This window comes from Hemicordylus capensis, chromosome 1 (genome assembly GCF_027244095.1).
Source record: "Hemicordylus capensis ecotype Gifberg chromosome 1, rHemCap1.1.pri, whole genome shotgun sequence".
Taxonomy (NCBI): Eukaryota; Metazoa; Chordata; class Lepidosauria; order Squamata; family Cordylidae; genus Hemicordylus; species Hemicordylus capensis.
This window is the reverse complement of record NC_069657.1, coordinates 81,388,782-81,408,179: the sequence shown is the minus strand read 5'-3', so window position 1 is coordinate 81,408,179 and position 19,398 is coordinate 81,388,782. Positions and strand designations below refer to the sequence as shown.

At 46.2% G+C, this 19,398-nt stretch overlaps 1 protein-coding gene across 34 annotated transcripts in view; it reads left to right on the top strand.

The window, feature by feature from the left end:
* GPHN (gephyrin) overlaps positions 1-19,398 on the top strand; it is a 556,374-nt gene that overhangs the window by 231,915 nt on the left and 305,061 nt on the right. Inside the window, exon 1 of one of the 34 annotated variants that reach the window (XM_053285146.1) lies at positions 15,935-15,951. The exons of 32 other annotated variants lie outside the window; for them this stretch is intronic. The gene's annotated coding sequence lies outside the window, so the exon portion shown is untranslated. Of the gene's footprint in view, positions 1-15,934; positions 15,952-19,398 lie in introns of those variants that run through there. One more of the 34 variants, XM_053285198.1, reaches the window with a different exon arrangement.

The following is a 19,398-nucleotide window of genomic DNA, read 5'->3' as shown; positions in this document are numbered from 1 at the left end:
TATTATTATGGGTTGTTTTTGTTAGTATTATTATTATTTATTTGATTTCTATACCGCCCTTCCAAAAATGGCTTAGGGCTGTTTACACAGAGAAATAATAAATAAATAAGGTGGATCTCTGTCCCCAAAGTGCTCACAATCTAAAAGAAACATAAGATAGACACCAGCAGCAGTCACTGGAGGTACTGTGCTGGGGTTGGATAGAGCCAGTTACTCTCCCCCTGCTAAATAAAGAGAATCACCACATTAAAAGGTGCCTCTTTACCAAGTTAGCAGGGGCTGACTGACTCAAACAGGAGATAAACATTTCAAGATTGTGTGTCTCTTTGTCTGTGGCATCAAATCTATGCCTTGTGCTGGTGTGCTGCCAATGGGGAGCCGTAGGTTTCCTGCACAGACAAAAGGAAAAAGAGAGGGAAGCAGGGTGTCTGCTAATAGCCTTTATTAGGCTATAATTGCTGGTACTTGCTGCAGGTACATCTTGGTCACACCACAGACAAACTCATATGCCCTTCCTTCTGAACTTGTTCCTGGGGGAAACTACTCCCACCACAATATGTCCCTGATCCCTGCACCCATTTCTTTCATCTTCTTTTATTGGCATAGATCCTATGGCCTATGGCCTTGCTTCAACTTAGGCATCCCCTGATTTCCTCCCATGCTTATACACTATTATGAGTATAATATTATGAGTATTACTATTATGAGTATGAGCCCCTGGTGGCGCAGTGGTAAAACTGCTGCCCTATAACCAGAAGGTTACAAGTTCGATCCTGACCAAGGGCTCAAGGTTGACTCAGCCTTCCATCCTTCCGAGGTCGGTAAAATGAGTACCCAGAATGTTGGGGGGCAATATGCTAAATCATTGTAAACCGCTTAGAGAGCTTCCAGCTATAGAGCGGTATATCAATGTAAGTGCTATTGCTATTGCTATTGCTAATAGTTTGCCATTATAAACCACCTTTTCAAGCTAATTTGTGTAATAGAATTATTGGTCTCTTAGAATTGCTGTGAATTGTGATGGTTTCAACAAAATAACCACCAATTCAATATGTAATGATTAAATAAGAACCCCCTCCCTTCAGAGCATTACAAAAAGTGTTGTATTCCCTAGATGGCATTTCCTGTGAAAATCAGGCAATGGCTAGGTTAAGAAAATACAAGAAAACTAGCTGACCCCGCACAGAGCATCTGTGTGCTCTTTGGGGCTGGCAGTTACCTCTTCCCCACCACCCTCTGCCCCAGTCTCTGCTTCCGGTCCCAGCCGCCACTTCTCCCCACCGCCACTTCTGCCCTCCCTCTTTCTTTCCCCACTCCTGGGCCTTGCCTCCACAGCCCAGCCCGCCGCCGCCACCTCTGGCCTCCAGGTCCTGGGTGCGCCTCAGCCAATCAGGTGCGTCTGTCGCCCAGCCAATTAGCTGGGCGCTGGGACGTACATTCCAAGGCACACCCAGGAGAATTATATATATAGATAACCCCTAGTGAATTGTGGCAGGTCAGAGCATCCATGTACTGTATAATGCTACCCCAGGAACATCCATGTAGACTTCCAATGCCAGGTTTATGTATAGAAAGGAAGAGTTTAAGCCTGGTTGCTGTGAGCAAGGGGGACTCACAGATATTGGAGGGTTGACCTGAAGGGAGATACTCAAAATCCCCCTGCAAGATACCCATCTGGGGTGTAGCCAAGATGGCGTTCAGCTAGCAGCTACCTAACGAGGCTACCTTCAGAACTCCCTCCAAGGGCACCTTTCCCTTGATCTATCATGCCATCAAAAGGGGGGAAATGAAGCAAGGATAACAAAGAAACTGAAAATGGTACCCAAAATCAATCTGGAAGAAGGAGGAGGGGAAAACAGCTTAAACTTGATCTCTTGCTTTCACCATTGAAGCAAAAAACAATTGTGAGCACCATCCCACATACTATGAACAGATTTATAGCCCTGTCCACTGGTCAGAATGCCCCCCCTCCCCAACCCACCAAGGACTGCACAAAGGAGCTCCAGATAAATCCAATCACCTTCAATTCAGCAAATCGACCAGACAGGACATGTCCCCAGGAATTGAGAAAATGAGCCCCTAAAGCTGTTGTGCCCGACATCCATCTCCCCTTGGATCTCCTTGCTCATTATCTAGGTGACATGTGTCTCCTGACGGCCCAGACTCTGATCTCCTTGACCTCTATACTGAATGAAATCTCTACTAAGTTGGACAAACTCAGGTTTGACATAGAACTATTTACACAGGGGCAATGCCTACACATAGACTGTAATCTTCAGGCAGCCCCAGCCCTCACTGTGAGGGCTAGAAAACTGCCACCTCGACTGGATGCTTGCATCAGACAAAGTCACCATAGAGTTCTGCAACCACACCAAGTCCTTATTGAGCTGTCTGGGAAGGACTCTAGTCTTTGGGCAAACAGAAAATCCATACTGGCTTCATTTTTGGAGCTCCTAAAGCTGAAATTTGATACCATAGAACTGAGAGATTTTCACTCTCTTCCCTCTAGAGCTGGTTACAAAAGACTCTTTCTCACCTTTAAAACAGCTGCTATTCCCTCATTCCTCTGAAGGTTGACTGACCATCTAAGTTTTATTGCCTGGCTGCCCAGCGCTGCTTTATGGACATGGAGGTCAGACCGCTCTGCGCTTGGAGAAACTTTGAGTTTCCCAAAGTCCTTTGAGCTTACCGCAAGCTAATCCTCCCTCACAAAGTCCCAAGTTAAATGCAGTTCACCAGGATCTTGCTGAATTAAAAATTAAAATAGCAGAAGCAAGGCACAATTCAGAGGCTCTAACCAAGATCATTACTTGCACAGAGGACTCCCTTTCTGACTTGAGTTCTGTCTCAGGGAGTGATATGGAGATACACGGGGCTACAAATAGAAATACATCCAGAAAGCCTAAAAGAAAACTCTCAGTGCATTTTGATGAACTCATATGCTCAGATAATAAGGAGATTGAATCTCCTGGCCCATTCATTCCTCCTCCATGAAAGCCTGCGCTGGGGATAGGACCCACACCACCAGCCATCTCTCTCCTTGATGCTTATGTCCCTACCCCCAGGGTGGACCCACATGTGTTAACTCCATTATGTGCAGAGGAGACATATCGAACGCAGGCTAACCCAGATGATAATCCACTGCCCCAGTGAATTATCCTTATATTTTCAGTTCAGAAGGACCTTGGGCTTTCTGCATGAGGCCCCTCTTCCCTGAGGAGCAGTATCATGCTGGCGCCCAGCCTAGGACTGCCTTATGCCAGCGATCCCCATTTTGACAGTTTTATTGCACTGATTGCTCCAGACAGCCTGACCATGCAGAAGGACCAGTCACCCTGTCTCATCGCTCAGCAAGGTCTCCCAGAGCCCGCAGAGGTCAGCCACATCCAAGGGCATGATCCTGACAATTGTTTAAAAATTTTAATTGTTGATTGATTTTAACTGTTTTTGTTTTATCTGTAAACCACCCTGAGCCATTTTGGAAGGGCATTATAGAAAATAAATAAATAAATAAATAAATAAATAAATAAAACACCCACGACCCTGCAGGACTGCTGGCACCTTAAGTCCGATACCATGCGGAGCAAGTCAACTGATACACCCAACCAATACAGTCAACAAGCCAACCGATACAGTGAACCCACATGACCTCCCTGCCAAGCCCCAGGGAAGGGAGACAGGACAGATACTGAAGGAGTCAACGGGATCCCAGAGTGACACAGCAGAGCCGCCTGGGACAACAGGAAGGGTGCCAACAGAGGTTTCTCTACCTAACATACCCCAGCATGAACTGCAACCCCCCAAAGGACCTGCCAACGAACACGTTAATCTTACATCTGCCCTGAACTTGTGACACATCCCCCAGACAAGCATGGGATCAAACTCATAACATGGAACCTCACCGGCTGGGTTTGTTGCAGAGACACAGACTGCAACAACTTCCTGTCACAATTTGATATTATCCTAGCTCAGGAAACATGGGCAGCAGCTGACCTTACACTCAATGGATTCCACTCATTCTCTTTGGCGGCGGTACCTGGTATTGGGCGTGGAAGGCTCAAAGGAGGCTTGGATTTGGATTATGCTTGTATAATTACTTGTTTATTACTGGATTATACTTGGATTACACTTGTATAATTTGGATTATACTTGTCTCCACCTCCCTGCGGGCAATGCTGACACCCCTCACCTCATTAAAACAACATGCTATGGTCTTGTTAATCCATTGTGGCCCCAACCCGCTGCTACTAATCAATGTAAATATACCACCTCAGCAACAGAAACCTGTAATGTGCTATTTGTGGACTGAGCTCAAGCAGTACACAAATGACCTACTGCTGGCAAACCCTGAAGTGCTGGTGGTAATGGGAGGTGACTTTAATGCTTGGTTGGGACCAGATGATCATACCTTATTTAATTGACATCAGCTATCTCCCCCTCACTCAGGATCGGAGCTCCTACCCCTGACTCGCCTGTCCAAGGACCAGAGAACAAATTTTGCGGGACTCTACCTAGCACAAACGACTGCCAGACTTAACCTGCAGATCCTAAATGGCTCATTGGGAAGTGACTACCCTGGTGAATTCACATATCTATCCAGTACCAAAACTAGTAGACTATATTGCTGTTACTGGGAACCTGCTCCCTTTTGCTGTGAACTTTGAAGTCATGCCGCATGTAGATAGTGACCATTTCCCACTCCTCCTCCAACTGGTGCCCTTGGCCCAACAGCTATGCCTGGAGATTCGCTACACTCCCAATATTCTACCAGAGGGACAGGGGAGATACCGTGCCAAATGGACACCTCAGCTTGATCAAACGATAAAAGAATTGCTTGCAGTAGAACCCTTCCTGACCTATCAGCGAGACCTCACTTCACAGGAGCTGTCTCTTGACCCTTTGGAGAGGTATGACACTTTAGTATGTGAACTCCAACATCATTTAATTAGGAAGGTGGTCTACACTTCAAGCCTCCCAGGCACCCATCCAAACCCTGGTTCGATAAGGACTGCATAGAAACAAAGAAAGCCCTTATATCCGCTTACCTCTCCTACAGGGCTTGCACCTGTGCAGACGCCCTAGAGGGCCTCTCACATCTCACAGCTTAAGAAACAATATAAACATCTATTGACATCCAAGAAGAGAGAGGCCATGAGGGCCACTTGGTCATGACTCATCCAGGCAGCTAAGGATAAGGACTCCTCTACATTTTGGCACATCATGGCCAACTCCTCCTACAATGGTGTGACACATCCCTCCAACAACTTGGGAATTTCACTTCCAGAGCCTATACGAGGATGCAACAGCAAACTTAGGTCCCCCTCCAGAGGATATAAAAGACCTGCCTAGCTGGCCACTGGTCACTGCCGCGGAGGTTGAGTCCCTTGCTGCACAATCTAATGCAGGAAAGGACCCAGGAGAAGACCCCATCCCCACAGATCTTATAAAAAGTAACCTGGAGTGGTGGACCCCAGTCCTGGCCTCATTATTTAACCATATTGACTTCCAGGGCCACATCCCCAAGGACTGGGGGCGGGTGATCATCGTCCCCACATTCAAAAAGGGACAAAGGGATGACCCTGCCAATTATAGGCCCATCAGCCTGCTCAACACCATCAGCAAGCTGTATGCCAGGCACATACATGGGAAATTCAAGGATTGGCTAGAGCAAAAGGAGATGCTGGCAGATGAACAAGTGGGATTTAGGGAAGGCAGATCTACTACTGATCAGTGCCTGGTGCTCCAACATCTCATTGAAAGGTCCTCTTCTAACAAATCTATCTCCCTCTATGCTGCCTTCATAGGCCTTAAGGCTGCATTTGACTCCATCTCCCGAGTTAAGCTTTGGGAAAAGCTTGAATCCTCCTCTGTTGATGGACGCTTGCTCTACCTGATCCATGTCCTTCACACTAGGGATGTGCGAAACGTTTCGGGTACAGAACGATCTGTACCCGAAACAGTGAATTTCAGGTGATTTGGATCCGAACCGAATCACCCACGAAGAGCACTGAATAATTTCGGATCCGAAACGAATCACCCCTGTTTCGGATCCAAAATATTCAGATGTTTCGGCCCTCCATTTTGTGGCCAATAGATCCCCCTCCATTTTGAGCAATGACGTCTATTTGAATTTCCCGCCTTTTTGCCTCCCATTGACTTCAATGCAAAAAGGTCTGATGTGACTTCTGCTCGAATTTCGGGTCCCAGGGGCAAAATAGTGGGGTGGGGTGGTAGTGCCTAATGGGTGGAGGCTACCACCCCAATTGCAGAGTGATTGGGCAGAGGACTGATTTTTGGTGAATTGTTGAAGTTTACACGTTTTTAAGGTTTCCCCCATTAGGTATAATGGAGGATGTATCGCTTCACGTCGGGGGGAAAGGGGTGGCCTAGAGCGGTGTGGAGTTGGTGGTAGTGCCGGGTAGGGGCAAGGAAGCTACCTGCATTTTTTCAAAGGATTTGGGCAGAGGGCTGATTTTTGGTTAATTGTTGAAGTTTACGCGTCTTTAAGGTTTTTCCTCATAAGTTATAATAGAATGGAGCTTTCAGCAGCCCCATAAGTGCACTTGGGGGGTGCTGGGGTGGCCCAGAGTGAGTGGTGGTGTAGTGCACATAGGGTGCCAACCACCCCCATGGGTTTCTAACCCATGGGGTACAGGGTTCTGTTGTTTCTGAGGTATTCTGCGTGTGGATTCTATGATAGCAAATGAGATTTTCAATGAGACACCATGAATCCACTCTAATTTGCTATCATAGAATCCATACTCAGAATACCTCGGAAACAACAGAACCCTGTACCCCATGGGTTTCTAACACCCTATGTGCACTACACCACCACTCGCTCTGGGCCACCCCGGCACCCAGCATTGAAATCCCCCAAAACAATAAGCTTGGGGGAACCCAAGGCTACCTCCGAGACCACTCCCGCCAGCTCAGGTAGGAAGACTGAAGTGCAGCAGAGTGGTCAGTACCCTCCTGACCAAGTTTTGCCACTGCTTTATCCTGTGAACTTTTAGGGTGTGTGTGTGTGTGTGTGTGTAAATGAAGAGTCCATAGTTTTCACACTTGATGAACTGAAGTAATGACAAGGAGAAAGGTCACCTTAAAGGACTGAAAATGAAAGTTTCACAGGTAGGAAGAAGTTCAAAGGGCTTAAACTTAAACTGAGTCAGAACTAGAAGTTTCTTCTATGTGGTCTCTGTGTATTCCCACTAATGAGTGCATGTACGGAGCCATGATTGAAAGATCAGAATTCTCTAAAAGCTTTCCATATTGCTTGTTTTCGTGGCAAACCTGCCACCTTAGCTCTCCTATTAATGTATCCTGCTCAATCTCCTCAGTCTTCTTTTGACTGCAACTGACAGTGTCTTGAACGAATCTTTTCTCTCTCTGCAGTTGTTGCAGGGCCAAAGAGAAAAAGAAACCCAATGAGAGAGGAGGGTGGTATGCCAAGATTGTAGCTAGATGCACATGAATCAAAGACATAGCCAATCCCAACCTAGCCACAAAGAGTAGGTGACTAGATTGGTGAGTCCACAGGTGAGATTCTACCCATTGAAGCATATTCTGAGAAACCCTTTTACTTTGTGGCATAAGATTTCAGGTAGAAGACATTCAAGATTCTTAAAGGACTGACTGGCGTCCAGACAGTAAGGAACTTGTTAAAGAAATCAGGTCTCTAACCCCAAACAAGTCCTCCATCCAGTAAAAGGAAGCTGGGAGATGTGTGGGTATAGATTGCGACTATTCTTCCTGGGAAAGGGGCTGGGGTGAGGAGGAAGAGATTTTTGAACCATGGCTGGCAGAACTACCTGTAGCAATCAGAATGCAGATTATTTGTCCCAGAGAATATTTTGGAAAGCTCAGCAATGCAGAGAAAATAGAGGGAACAGATATGTTGCTCTGCTGCAAAACGGAACAATGGGGGTTGCTGCTCATTGCAACATCTCCACTGTGGGCAGACCCTACAAATTAAAATTTCACGATATTGTGTCAGGATCAAGGAACCATTCATGTGATGGAATAAAGACCCTGCTTGTGCTTCTTACAGAAATTCAAATGCTCTCATAAATCACAGAGAATTTAGTTAAGGAATATTCTTATTAATAACCTTGAAGGCACTATCTGAACACCTTTACAAAGATTATATTATAAGGAACAAACCTTCACTTGTCTTTTTAAAAAGCTGTCATTAACCTTTCAAATACCATATCAGATGCTAAGATGGTGGTGTTATGGTGAAAGCACACACTGCCAGTTTTACTTTGAAGCTCACAGAGATTTAAAATCAGCTTATGATATGGCACAGATTATGGTGGAACGTGCTTCAGTCTAAACATGTATAAGATTGAACTGTTAGAGATATTTTCATCCCCTAACTAAAAATTAGAGGCAATGACGGTAAGGCAGTGAAGTGGGCTCATTGCTTCTAAAAGGAGCATTTTAAGGTACATAAATAGCTTGGTATTTTTGTAAAGGTTGCTCTGTGTGTCTCTTTCTTTCAGCATTATGAGAGCATGTGTGTGCACTCTGTTGCCCCAAGGGATTTCCATGAGTTTTCACAGCTCTAAAAATGACTCATGATTGCGGAGGGAGATCTCTGTTCCTATGAAGGAGTAGACATTTCATAGATGAAAGTGCCACTTAGTGTCTGATTTCAAACACAGCAGCAGCAGTTGAGGACACTTCTTTTGGTTACCTATATTAAAATGACAACTGTTAATTTCATATTTCTTTAGTACCAAACCCACTAAGCCTTTGTGTGTGAAGCTTGACAAAGATCTTCAAAATGTATGTTGCTATAACACTCTATTTTGTTACATTCACAATATTTCATTTTACTTATTGATTGTCAAATTTGAATACCATTAAAATAATCCCAAGGCAGTTTATAGTATATTTAAAACAATACAAATATATTAAACAACTAAAACAATAAAAGTGTTAGATTTCAATATTCAAAATACCAATCATTGTTTAAAAAAACATATCCACAATAAAACACCACAACACAACATAAAGGGGCTATTCTCACGATCAGGCAAAATTGGGCTAGGGGAGCCTAGCCCAATTTTGCCTGATCGTGTAAACCACCAGGCTCGCAGGCGAGCCCGGTGGTTTACTTGCAGCTAGCCTGCTTTAGTAGCCCTCCCCTTAGCCCGGGTTTGCAGAGCGAGCACTCCGCAAACCCGGGCTGCCTGATTGTGAGTAGCCGCGGCGTGGCTCCGTGCCGTGGCTACTCGCAAGTAGGCCCCCGTAGAGGAGGCGAAAAGCTGCCTTCTGGCTCCAGGGGTCTCCCCAGTATGCCCTGCGTGCTCACGGACCCCGAGCTCCCCAGCCTCTTGTCACGGAGCCGGCAATCATGTGGGCGGCCAATCCGGCCGCCCAGGGCTCCCTCTCCGCTCGTGTGCGGGGAGACCAGGCTTAGCTCGCTCTCCCCGCACACCCTGCTAAACCGGGTCTCACTGATCATGAGACCCGGCTCAAAGAATAGCAGCAACAAAGAAAATAGCAGTTATCTTAAAAGCCTGAGTAAAAAGCCATGTTTTTACTTTCCTTTTGAAAGTCATTATGGAGGCCGAGGAGTGGATGCCTGCATGGGAGAGCATTCCAAAGCCTGGTGGCAATGACTAATCAAGCCCTGTCCCATGTGCACAACAATGATGATATTTTACTTTTCTCATAGGTTTTAAACATTGGCCAGGATCCAGTGGGCCATGCTTGGTATTCTGTACATTCAGCAGGTTTCTCTGTCCCACCCAGGGGCTCACCTAGGTGATTTGGGTGCCTGGACCTCCCAGCTGCGAGCCCCCCCCAACCTACTTTGGGGGGGGACTCGCCAAAGTTCATTTTTTCTTTTCTTTTCTTACAGCCACCGCACGGCTGAGCGGAGCAGGCCTTCTCTTCTCTCCCCCCTGTAGTGGTGTGCCTCGCAGTTGGCAGAAGATGCTGGCCTGAGTGGACAAGCCCAGCGTCGCCTCGGCCACGTCTGCCGAGGGGGGGGGGTAGGGGAGAGCAGAGAAGGACTGCTCCATTCACTCCCTGGCAGCCATCTCTCAGCCGCATGGCGGCTGTAATAAAAAAAAAAATATGGAGGTTTGGCAGGGCGGGCGCAGGGTGTCTGCCAGAGGCCCCCAAGCCATTTGGAGCCCCCCCGGACCTTGGAGGCCATGGACCAGGGCCCCAAGTTCCGGGGGTTAGAGTGCCTCTGGTCCCACCCCAATCCTACTACAGAGTTTCCCCTGAACAGCTTTCCCTGGAAGCCAAGGAACTTTTTTATAATAATGTTTCATGCAATCAGAATGGAAATGGGCAAAAAAATGCACACAAAAATCCAAAACCCTTCTGATAGCAAGTCTAAATACTTTCTGTACATGGAGTATTTTGGATCCTGACCATGCTCTGAGAGGGAAAGAGAGACAGTATATATCTTTAGCTTTGGTTTTAAGGCAGTTTAAGAAAACCTCTTTAACATTTCCAAATAAAATGTTTTAACAAAGTAGTCTTGATTGTAAGACCTGGGGCCAGTGGTGGCCCACATCAGCCCTAAATGCAGCCCCCTTACTAATTGTTTGAGCCTATGTGAAACTTTGGCTGATGCTGAATACTCTGCTCAGCCCCTTGACACCATGCAAAGAAGGCCATCCCCATTTTTTCAGAACTGATGGTTTCCTTTAAGGGAAACGGAGCCCTCTTAAGCCCCTACACTATCTTGGAAGGTGTGCACGAAGTGCTGGGAAGTGTAGCCCTTCCCGATGCTTTTGCCACAGAACTCATAAGAGAGGGCTCAGACTGTCTTAAAGGGCTCACCCAGTACTCAGAAAAGCACAGTACTGTGTAGAAGTCAACACAGTGGGAAATGCTCTCACATTGAAGTTTTCCTTTTTTCCCTTTTTCTTTTCTCCCCCCCTCCCTTTTGCCAAAGTGGCTCCTGCTTGAAAAATAGTGAAGATTACTTTTTTAACAGGTGGAAACTTTCTGAAAATGAGTCAATTTAATGTGATGGACAGATTGATTTAGTCTGTCATCAGAGACTCTCAGAGCCAACCAGTAGGTTTCCAGGAGTATCTGGTCGGTGTAAGTAAGTAAAACTTTATTTCGGTCGTAGACCAGCAAATCTGGTCTGTGTTTCTACTTATGGAGCAGCAGATTGACCAAGTCTATTGACATGAGAGCTTACAAACTTCCTATTTCTTTGCTGTTGCAGATATCCTTTGATTATAGATACTGCCTTTGATGGTTAAGCCTATGCAGATGCTACAGCAAGAATAAGTACCTATAATTTAGGTAGTTGTGCCTGATCTCCAGGAAATATTTTCATAGATGTTGGACAGAACATCAGATTGTATCCCAAGGGTGCTGCATGGAAAGAGGTTATTGCCCCCTTCCTCCCTAGAATACCACCCTATGCCCTCAAAGCCTCTCCTGAGGGTCAGGGGACCTTCAGGATCAGGGTGGTGCACAGGGGACTTCAGGCATTCGAACTGGCAACCTCTGGCTTGATAATCAAGTCATTTCTCCACTGTGCCCTTAGATTAGCTTCCTGGCTTATTTAAACTCTGGGCCTAATACAAATTTAAAGGCATGGTTAACACCTAAGATGGCTACAATTTAATGTGAGATAAATTATATGAACTACTGTCATCCAGCAGAACCATTTTTGTGGATCTAAGAGAAATGTTTTGTGTCAAAGGCAAGAAAATTGTTTTTAAAACCAGTAAAACCATTGCAAATATTTCCTTCTCTCCCCGCCTCCAGCCTCTGACCTATATAAGTGAAAGCTTTTTGTTATGTCCTGTTGGATATGCTCCTGTGCTACCTTCATACTGAACAGCCTTGAAGAATTTGCTTTGGGCAGCATTACACAAGGATGCATATGTTTGTGCGCAAATCAGAAAACACTTTTTGTACTATTTTGCTGTTTACTAACCATGGGTCATTTAACACAGGTACCTTTTGTGTAGGCTACATTAGCAGTGGAATAATTCTTTTGTCATATTGAATTGTCTTTTCATGGAGTTAGCGTGGGCTGCTTTGATTGAGATGACTCTGGAAATTGAGTTTCTTTTAGTATGCAGAGCCAAATATGTCCTCTGCCATGCATTCTTGTAGATTGTTCAGTTTTATTAGGTGCCAAGACTGTAACTCGTTCCTATCGGGGATTACCTCAAATTGTGTTTCACTTATGTTTGTTAACGGCTACTTGAAAATTGTGTGGGGGGCATTTAGTTTAATTTTGGGGGCAGGTATAAAACTGTCTGTAGCTGGTATTAATTTGATAATAAAAAGTTTGCCTGGAAAATCTGTCTGTTGAGATTGCAGTAGTAAAGCTCTTGTCTTCAGCTTCATCTCTTTGATATAAATATTAATTTTAAAGAAAAATGGCATACACAAATCACGACTAAAGCCATTCTGATTAACATCTAGCAGCAAGCTATTCTTGAAACATGGAGTTCTGTTTTCTTGCATTGTAATCTATAATTGCTGTTTTAGTCTAAAATGTTCTGTGAATAATCATAGGGCTGTTTATCAGATGCTTGCAACCCTGCTGGGGAAAATAACTGGCAAGGAGGAGTCATTTGATTTATTTAATTTTTAATTGGTTGAAAATCAAATTCCACATAGGGAATCTAAAGTTTGTGTCACTTATGTAATGTTTGTTCTAAAATTTATATATATTATATAAAATTAAAATTATTAAACATGAATTAATCTTGCTTACATGATGCTTTTAATGTATTAATATATATTAAAAGCATCATGTAATGATGCTAATTAATTACTACTAATTAATTAAGAAGTCTGTAGTTAGTTGTAGTTGACAATATTAACTTCCAGAGAAAGCTCATAACTCAGCTAAATATTGGTGTGTGTGGGATGAATGGACAGTCTAGCCTTTTAAAAAAATGATTCACAAATGTCTGTATAGGAGAGCCTCGTTATTCACAGACTCGCTATTCGTGGTTCCGCATATCTGCGGGCGTCTAATAGACACCCGTTTCCAGTATCCATGGATACTAAAGGGTTAAAACCCATGTATCCATGGTTCCTAGGGGGATGGAAGTGACTGTAGAGGTCACTTCCAGCTGCCATTTTGTCTTGAGGTGACAGGAGGAGCCACTTCATGGCTCATTTCCTTCGGGGGGAAATAGAGTTTCCCCCATGATTTTTCATGGGTTTGGGGGCCATTTTTCCATTGGAGGGCATGCCTGGGCACATGGGAGACCTGCGGAACACACGGAGTAAGTTTGAGGCAGTTCTGGGACTTTTCCCAATTTTTCCCTCCTCCCTGGAACCGAACCCTCCTTTCCTCATAGCCCTAATGCCTTGTTACTCGTGGTTCCATTACCCGTGGTAGTAGGTGAGGAACAGAACCCCCACGAGTTACAAGGTTCTCCTGTATTTGGCAGTATTTTCACATTTGGTCAAAAACATAAAGTTATTCAGTTATTTCTAATAATTCTCAATTGTACACACTGAAATTGCCAGTCTTTGTCAAATTCATTTTCCTGAGAAATATTGTAATGAACAGCTTCTTAATCTCTTGGGAAAGGAAGATATGCTTCAGGAAACGATTTCTGAACTAGTGTCATGATTGTCTCACTTCTCCCCAATCTTGAGTCCTCCACCTTTCCCCTCCACCAACCAACGCAAAGTTTGGCTGCTGTGTTACCTGTGACCTCCACTGGTCAAAGATAGCTTGGCCACAATTTATTCTTACCCTGAAAACATCCAGTTTAGACTACTGCAATATGTTATATGACAGGTTGCATATCATACTTATGTGGAGCCATCTCTTCCTTCAAAATTCTTCTCAAAAGCCAGCTTTTTCTTTAGTCATTTTCATCTGAAATGAAGTGTAAACATGTGTAACTACAATTGCTCAAGTTTATCATCTGTTGCTCTCCCTTCCCCTTCCATTTTGTTGTCTTAAAGCAATTTTAAAATGTAGACTGTAAGTTCTTCAGAGCAGAAGCATGTGTCTTGTGCTTATCTTACTCTTTTATTTGTATGCACAGTGATGGCACTATATAAGTAATAACACTAAACTATTACTATTATTTGAGTAAATCCTTCAATGGAAAACAATACATAGTTCAGAAGCAAAATTATGGAATTCATTGAAGCAAGATACAATCTTTGTAAACAAAAAAAATTGTTCTAGTAAGAATGAATCTTACAAAATGATTTGTACCCGAATCTGACTGATTCAGGTGATTTGTAGACAGAACAAAATCACCCCTGTGCTCAATTGCCAGATTTGGGTACAAAACAAATCACCCCAGATTAGGAACCGAAACATTCAGAGATCCGGACCTCCATTTTGTGGCCATTTTTTTTTTAAGAGCTCATTTCCTACTGTTGAATCTACTCTCATAAGAACGCCTCAGACATGGAAAACAACAAAACCCAGTGCCCCGTGGACTTCTGAATTTGGGGGTGGTTGGCACCCTATTTGCACTACACCACAACCCACTCTGGGCCATCCTGGTATTCCCCCAAGTGGAGTTGTGGGGCTGCTGAAATTCCCCATTATTCCCTAGGGGGGAGGAAGCTTAAAGATCAAAGAGGGTGAAGAGATGAGGGGGCTAGATCCTGTCAGCTCCCTGACCTCTCCTGATGAACAATAGCCGTCTCACCCTGCCTGAGCATTCCTGTCTCGACCGAGGAGGTTTGTTTTTGCAGCCCCAGACCTTCTGAAGGACTGGCTTGGGATTGCTGCCCTATTCCACCTGTGCCTTCTCTCTGAGTGCTTGACTTGTTTCACGTTTCCCCAAGGACCAGAGAACTCTCGTGAGAGGAGATATTTCTGGAGTCCTTGGCAGCATATATTGGAGGGAGGGAACGCCAGAGGCGTAGCCGGTAGGGGTGTGCACGGAACCGCAGAGCTGCGGTCCGGCACTGGGGTGGGGGGTTCCATCAAGGGCGAGGGGGCTTTACTTACTCCTCCCGCGCTTTCCACACGCTGCAGCTGTAATTATTCTAATAATCGCTCCTCCGTTGGTGGCTCCTACGATGGCTCCTCCAGTTAAAAAAATGGCCGCCCCCTTGTAGCCCCGGCCCCCTGCTGCTGCCGCCCCCTTGAAACCCCCTCCCGCCCCCTTAAAGCCCCCTCCCACCCCCTTAAATCTCGCCCCGGGCCCCAATCGATAACTTCAGAGGCGAGCGGGCGGGCAGCGGGGAGATATCCTCCCGCCCCCTTCCCTGCCGGGCTCAGGCTGCAAAAGACTTTAGGAAGGCTTCTGCGCACGGAAGACCGGCAGGGAGACTTTGAAGAATCTGAAAGAAGACTTTGGCAGACCAGCAGGGAAACAGGCGGCGGGGAGATGTCCTCCCGCTCCCTTCCCTGCCGGGCTCAGGCTGCAAAAGTCTTTAGGAAGGCTTCTGCGCGTGTGCGCGCAGAAGCCTTCCTAAAGTCATTTGCAGCCTGAGCCCGGCAGGGAAGGGAGCAGGAGGACATCCCCCCGCCGCCCGTTTCCCTGCCGGTCTGCAGAAGTACTTTTACTTTTGCAAAAGTAAAAGTACTTTTGCAAAAGTACTTTTACCTTTGCAGACCGGCAGGGAAACGGGCGGCGGGGGGATGTCCTCCTGCTCCCTTCCCTGCCGGGCTCAGGCTGCAAATGACTTTAGGAAGGCTTCTGCGCGCACACGCGCAGAAGCCTTCCTAAAGACTTTTGCAGCCTGAGCCCGGCAGGGAAGGGGGCGGGAGGATATCTCCCCGCCGCCCGCCCGCTCGCCTCTGAAGTTATCGATCGGGGCCCGGGGCGAGATTTAAGGGGGCGGGAGGGGGCTTTAAGGGGGCGGGAGGGGGTTCCAAGGGGGCGGCAGCAGCAGGGGGCCGGGGCTACAAGGGGGCGGCCATTTTTTTAACTGGAGGAGCCATCGTAGGAGCCACCAACGGAGGAGCAATTATTAGAATAATTACAGCTGCAGCGTGTGGAAAGCGTGGGAGGGGTAAGTAAAGCCCCCCCCACCCTTGATGGAACCCCCCAAACTCCCCACCCGAACCAAAACCACCCCGTGACCGGACCGGTCTGGAGGCCTTTAGAATGGTTTCCGAACCGGCCCGTGCACATTCCTAGTAGCCGGCAGACCCCCTGTAAGCAGCCGCTGAAGCCAGCCGCCAAAGAGAGCCGGCCTTTGGTGCCGGGCCTTCGGTGTGGGACTGAGGTCTGAGGCGAGGAGTTATAAGGTGGGGTGGGAGGTCTCGGTTGTTTGTTGTTAGTTCTCCCTTTTCTTGGGTTGTGCCAGGCCTTCTATTGTCATGTGTTTGGTTCTCTTGGGGAGAATGATACTGGGTGTGTATCCAGTGGCTCTGGGGCAGCTATTACTGTTGTGGTGGGGAATAGAAGAATTGGCGTTGGCAGAGCAGCTGGCCGTTACAGGGGAAGGGAAACGAGTAATTTAGTTACTGTTTCCACCTCCGGCTGCCCTGTCAGCTCTCTGGCCTCGGGGAGCAGTTCCAGCTTCCCACAGAACCTAGTCTTGCTCCTTTGCAAGGCCAGGTCGGTTCAGAATAAGACAGCTTCTTCCACCGGGCTACTCTGTTGTGGAGCAGGGTCTGCCTGAGAAGGCTGTGGGATCCAGTAGGATTCCAAAATGCCTTGGAGGGTTTTGATGTTCGTCCTGCCAGCGATTCTGTCTATGCCCTGGTGGGAACCTGGAATAGGGAACTCACCAGGGCAGTAGACACGATTGCTTCTAAGCGTCCCTTCCGATCTGCTTTAAGAGTGGCCCCTTGGTATACAGAGGCGTTACGGGGTCTGAAGCAGCAAGGTAGAGTGCAAGTGGAGGAGAACCCGCCTTGAATGTGACAGGACATGGTATAGAACCAATTTGAAGGTTTATGCAGAGGCAGTGTGTTTGGCAAAAAAACAATTGTGGTCTATGAGCATTGCTTCTGCGGGTTCGTGTCCAGCAGAGCTGTCCCGGTTGTGAGGAGTTTGATTCAGGATCCTTCCAACTCAAACCATTCCCCGGGGACTTTGTTCTGCTGTGATGCTTTTAATGGGTTCTTTGCGGACAAAATATCTTATATTCAGGCCAAGTTGGACTCCACTGTTTCTGCAGTCTTTTAAGGTGGTATCCAGCAATCCCTCTTGCAGTATTAGACTGGATCAGTTTCAATCTGTGATGCCTGATGACGTGGACAAGCTGCTTGGGGCGGTGTGGCCTACCACTTGTTCTCCGGATCATTGCCCGACTTGGCTGCTTTTATCTATAAGGGAGATTGTTGGGGATGGCTTAGTTAATATCATTAACTCATCGCTGAGTGAGGATAGGATGCCTCCTTGTTCGAGGGAGGCAGTTATTAGACCACGTCTTAAGAAGCTTTCCCTAGATCCCTCAGTGATGGAAAGTTATAGGCCGGTCTCCAATCTCCCATGGTTGGGTAAGGTGATTGAGAGAGTGGTGGCTAACCAGCTCCAGGCAGTTCTGGAGGAAACCGATTATCTAGACCCATTTCAAACTGGCTTTAGAGCGGGCTATGGGGTTGAGTCTGCCTTGGTCGGCCTGATGGATGACCTTTACCGGGAAATCGACAGAGGGAGTATGACTCTGTTGGTTCTTTTGGATCTCTCGGCGGTGTTCGGTACCATCAACCATGGTATCCTTCTGGATCCCCTGGGGGAGTTGAGGATAGGACATACTGCTTTGCAGTGGTTTCACTCCTATCTCTCAGGCAGATTCCAGATGGTGGAGCTTGGTGACAGTTCCTCTTTAAAACGGAAGCTATTATATGGAGTCCATCAGGGCTCCATTCTGTCACCAATGCTTTTTAATATTTACATGAAACCGCTGGGTGAGGTCATCAGAAGAGCTGGTGCAGTGTGTTATCAGTATGCTGATGACACCCAAATCTATTTTTCATCATCATCATCATCAACATCATCACCACCATCAGAAAATGGCATTCACTCCCTAAATGCCTGCCTACAGGCAGTAATGGGCTGGATGAGGGATAACAAATTGAAGCTGAATCCAAGCAAGACAGAGGTGCTCATTGTTGGGGGTCAGAATTTAAGGGATGAGTTAGATCTTCCTGTGCTGGATGGGGTTATACTCCCCTAGAAGGAGCAGGTGCGCAGCTTGGGAGTGCTCTTGGATCCAGACCTCACCCTGGTATCTTAGGTGGAGGCTATGGCCAGGAGCGCTTTCTATCAACTTTGGCTGATTTGACAGCTGCGTCCATTCCTTGAAATGAATGATCTCAAAACAGTGGTGCATCAGCTGTTAACCTCCAGGCTCGACTACTGCAATGCACTCTACGTGAGGTTGCCTTTGTACATAGTTCGGAAACTTCAGTTAGTCCAAAATGCGGCAGCCAGATTGGTCTCTGGGGTAACCTGGAGAGACCATAATATGCTTGTCTTAAAACAGCTGCACTGGCTGCCGATATGTTTCCGGGTGAAATACAAAGTGCTGGTTATTACCTTTAAAGCTCTGAACGGCTTGGGTTACCTGAAAGAGCTCCTTCTTCTGTATGATCCCCATTGCTCGTTGAGGTCATCTGGAGAGGTCCATCTCCGGTTGCCACCAGTACGTCTGGTGGTGACTCGGAACAGGACCTTTTCTCCAGCTGCTCCTGGTCAATGGAATGCACTCCCGGCAGATATCTGCAGTTTAGGCTCGCTGTCAGCCTTTAAGAGAGCCCTAAAAACCTATTTATTTGTCCTGGCCTTCCAAGGCTTGTAAAGCATTGTTTTTAAATGTATTTTAATTGGTTTAAAATAGTTTTAATCATTTTGAATTGTTTTAATATTGTTTTTAGCATTGTTTTAATTGTGGGGTTTATGTCTTTTAAAAGTTGTTCTACACCGTCCAGAGCCTCTGGATGGGGTGGTTTATAAATGTAATAAATAAATAAATACATACATACATAAGATGCGCAAACCAAACAACAACAACAACAACCCACCCATTTTACCAAATTTGAAATTTTATTTTGAATTTTATTTTGATTTTATTTGAAATCCAGGTGGTAGCAGGCACCCATTGGGGCACTACCACCTAACCCACTCCTTTGCGCCCGAAACCCCTTTTCTGCCCCAAAATCTGCCACAAAGATATGCCAACTTCAATTTAAAAAAACAAATACCCCTTAGGTCAATTTCTTTGAAATCTGGGTGGTTAGCTTCCTTGCACCCACTGGGCGTTACCACCCACCACAACCCACTCTGGGCTACCCTGGTGCCCCCCACATGGATCTATAAAGCTGCTGAAATCCCCATTATTCCCTATGAGAAATAGCTTAAAGATGTGACAACTTCAAAAAATATTTAAAAATCATCCCTTTGTCCAGTTCCTTTGAAATTTGCGTGGTAGCTTCTATCCATTGGGCACTGCCACCCACCCCACTCCTTTGCCCCCAGAACCCCCCTTTTAAAAAAATACAAATCA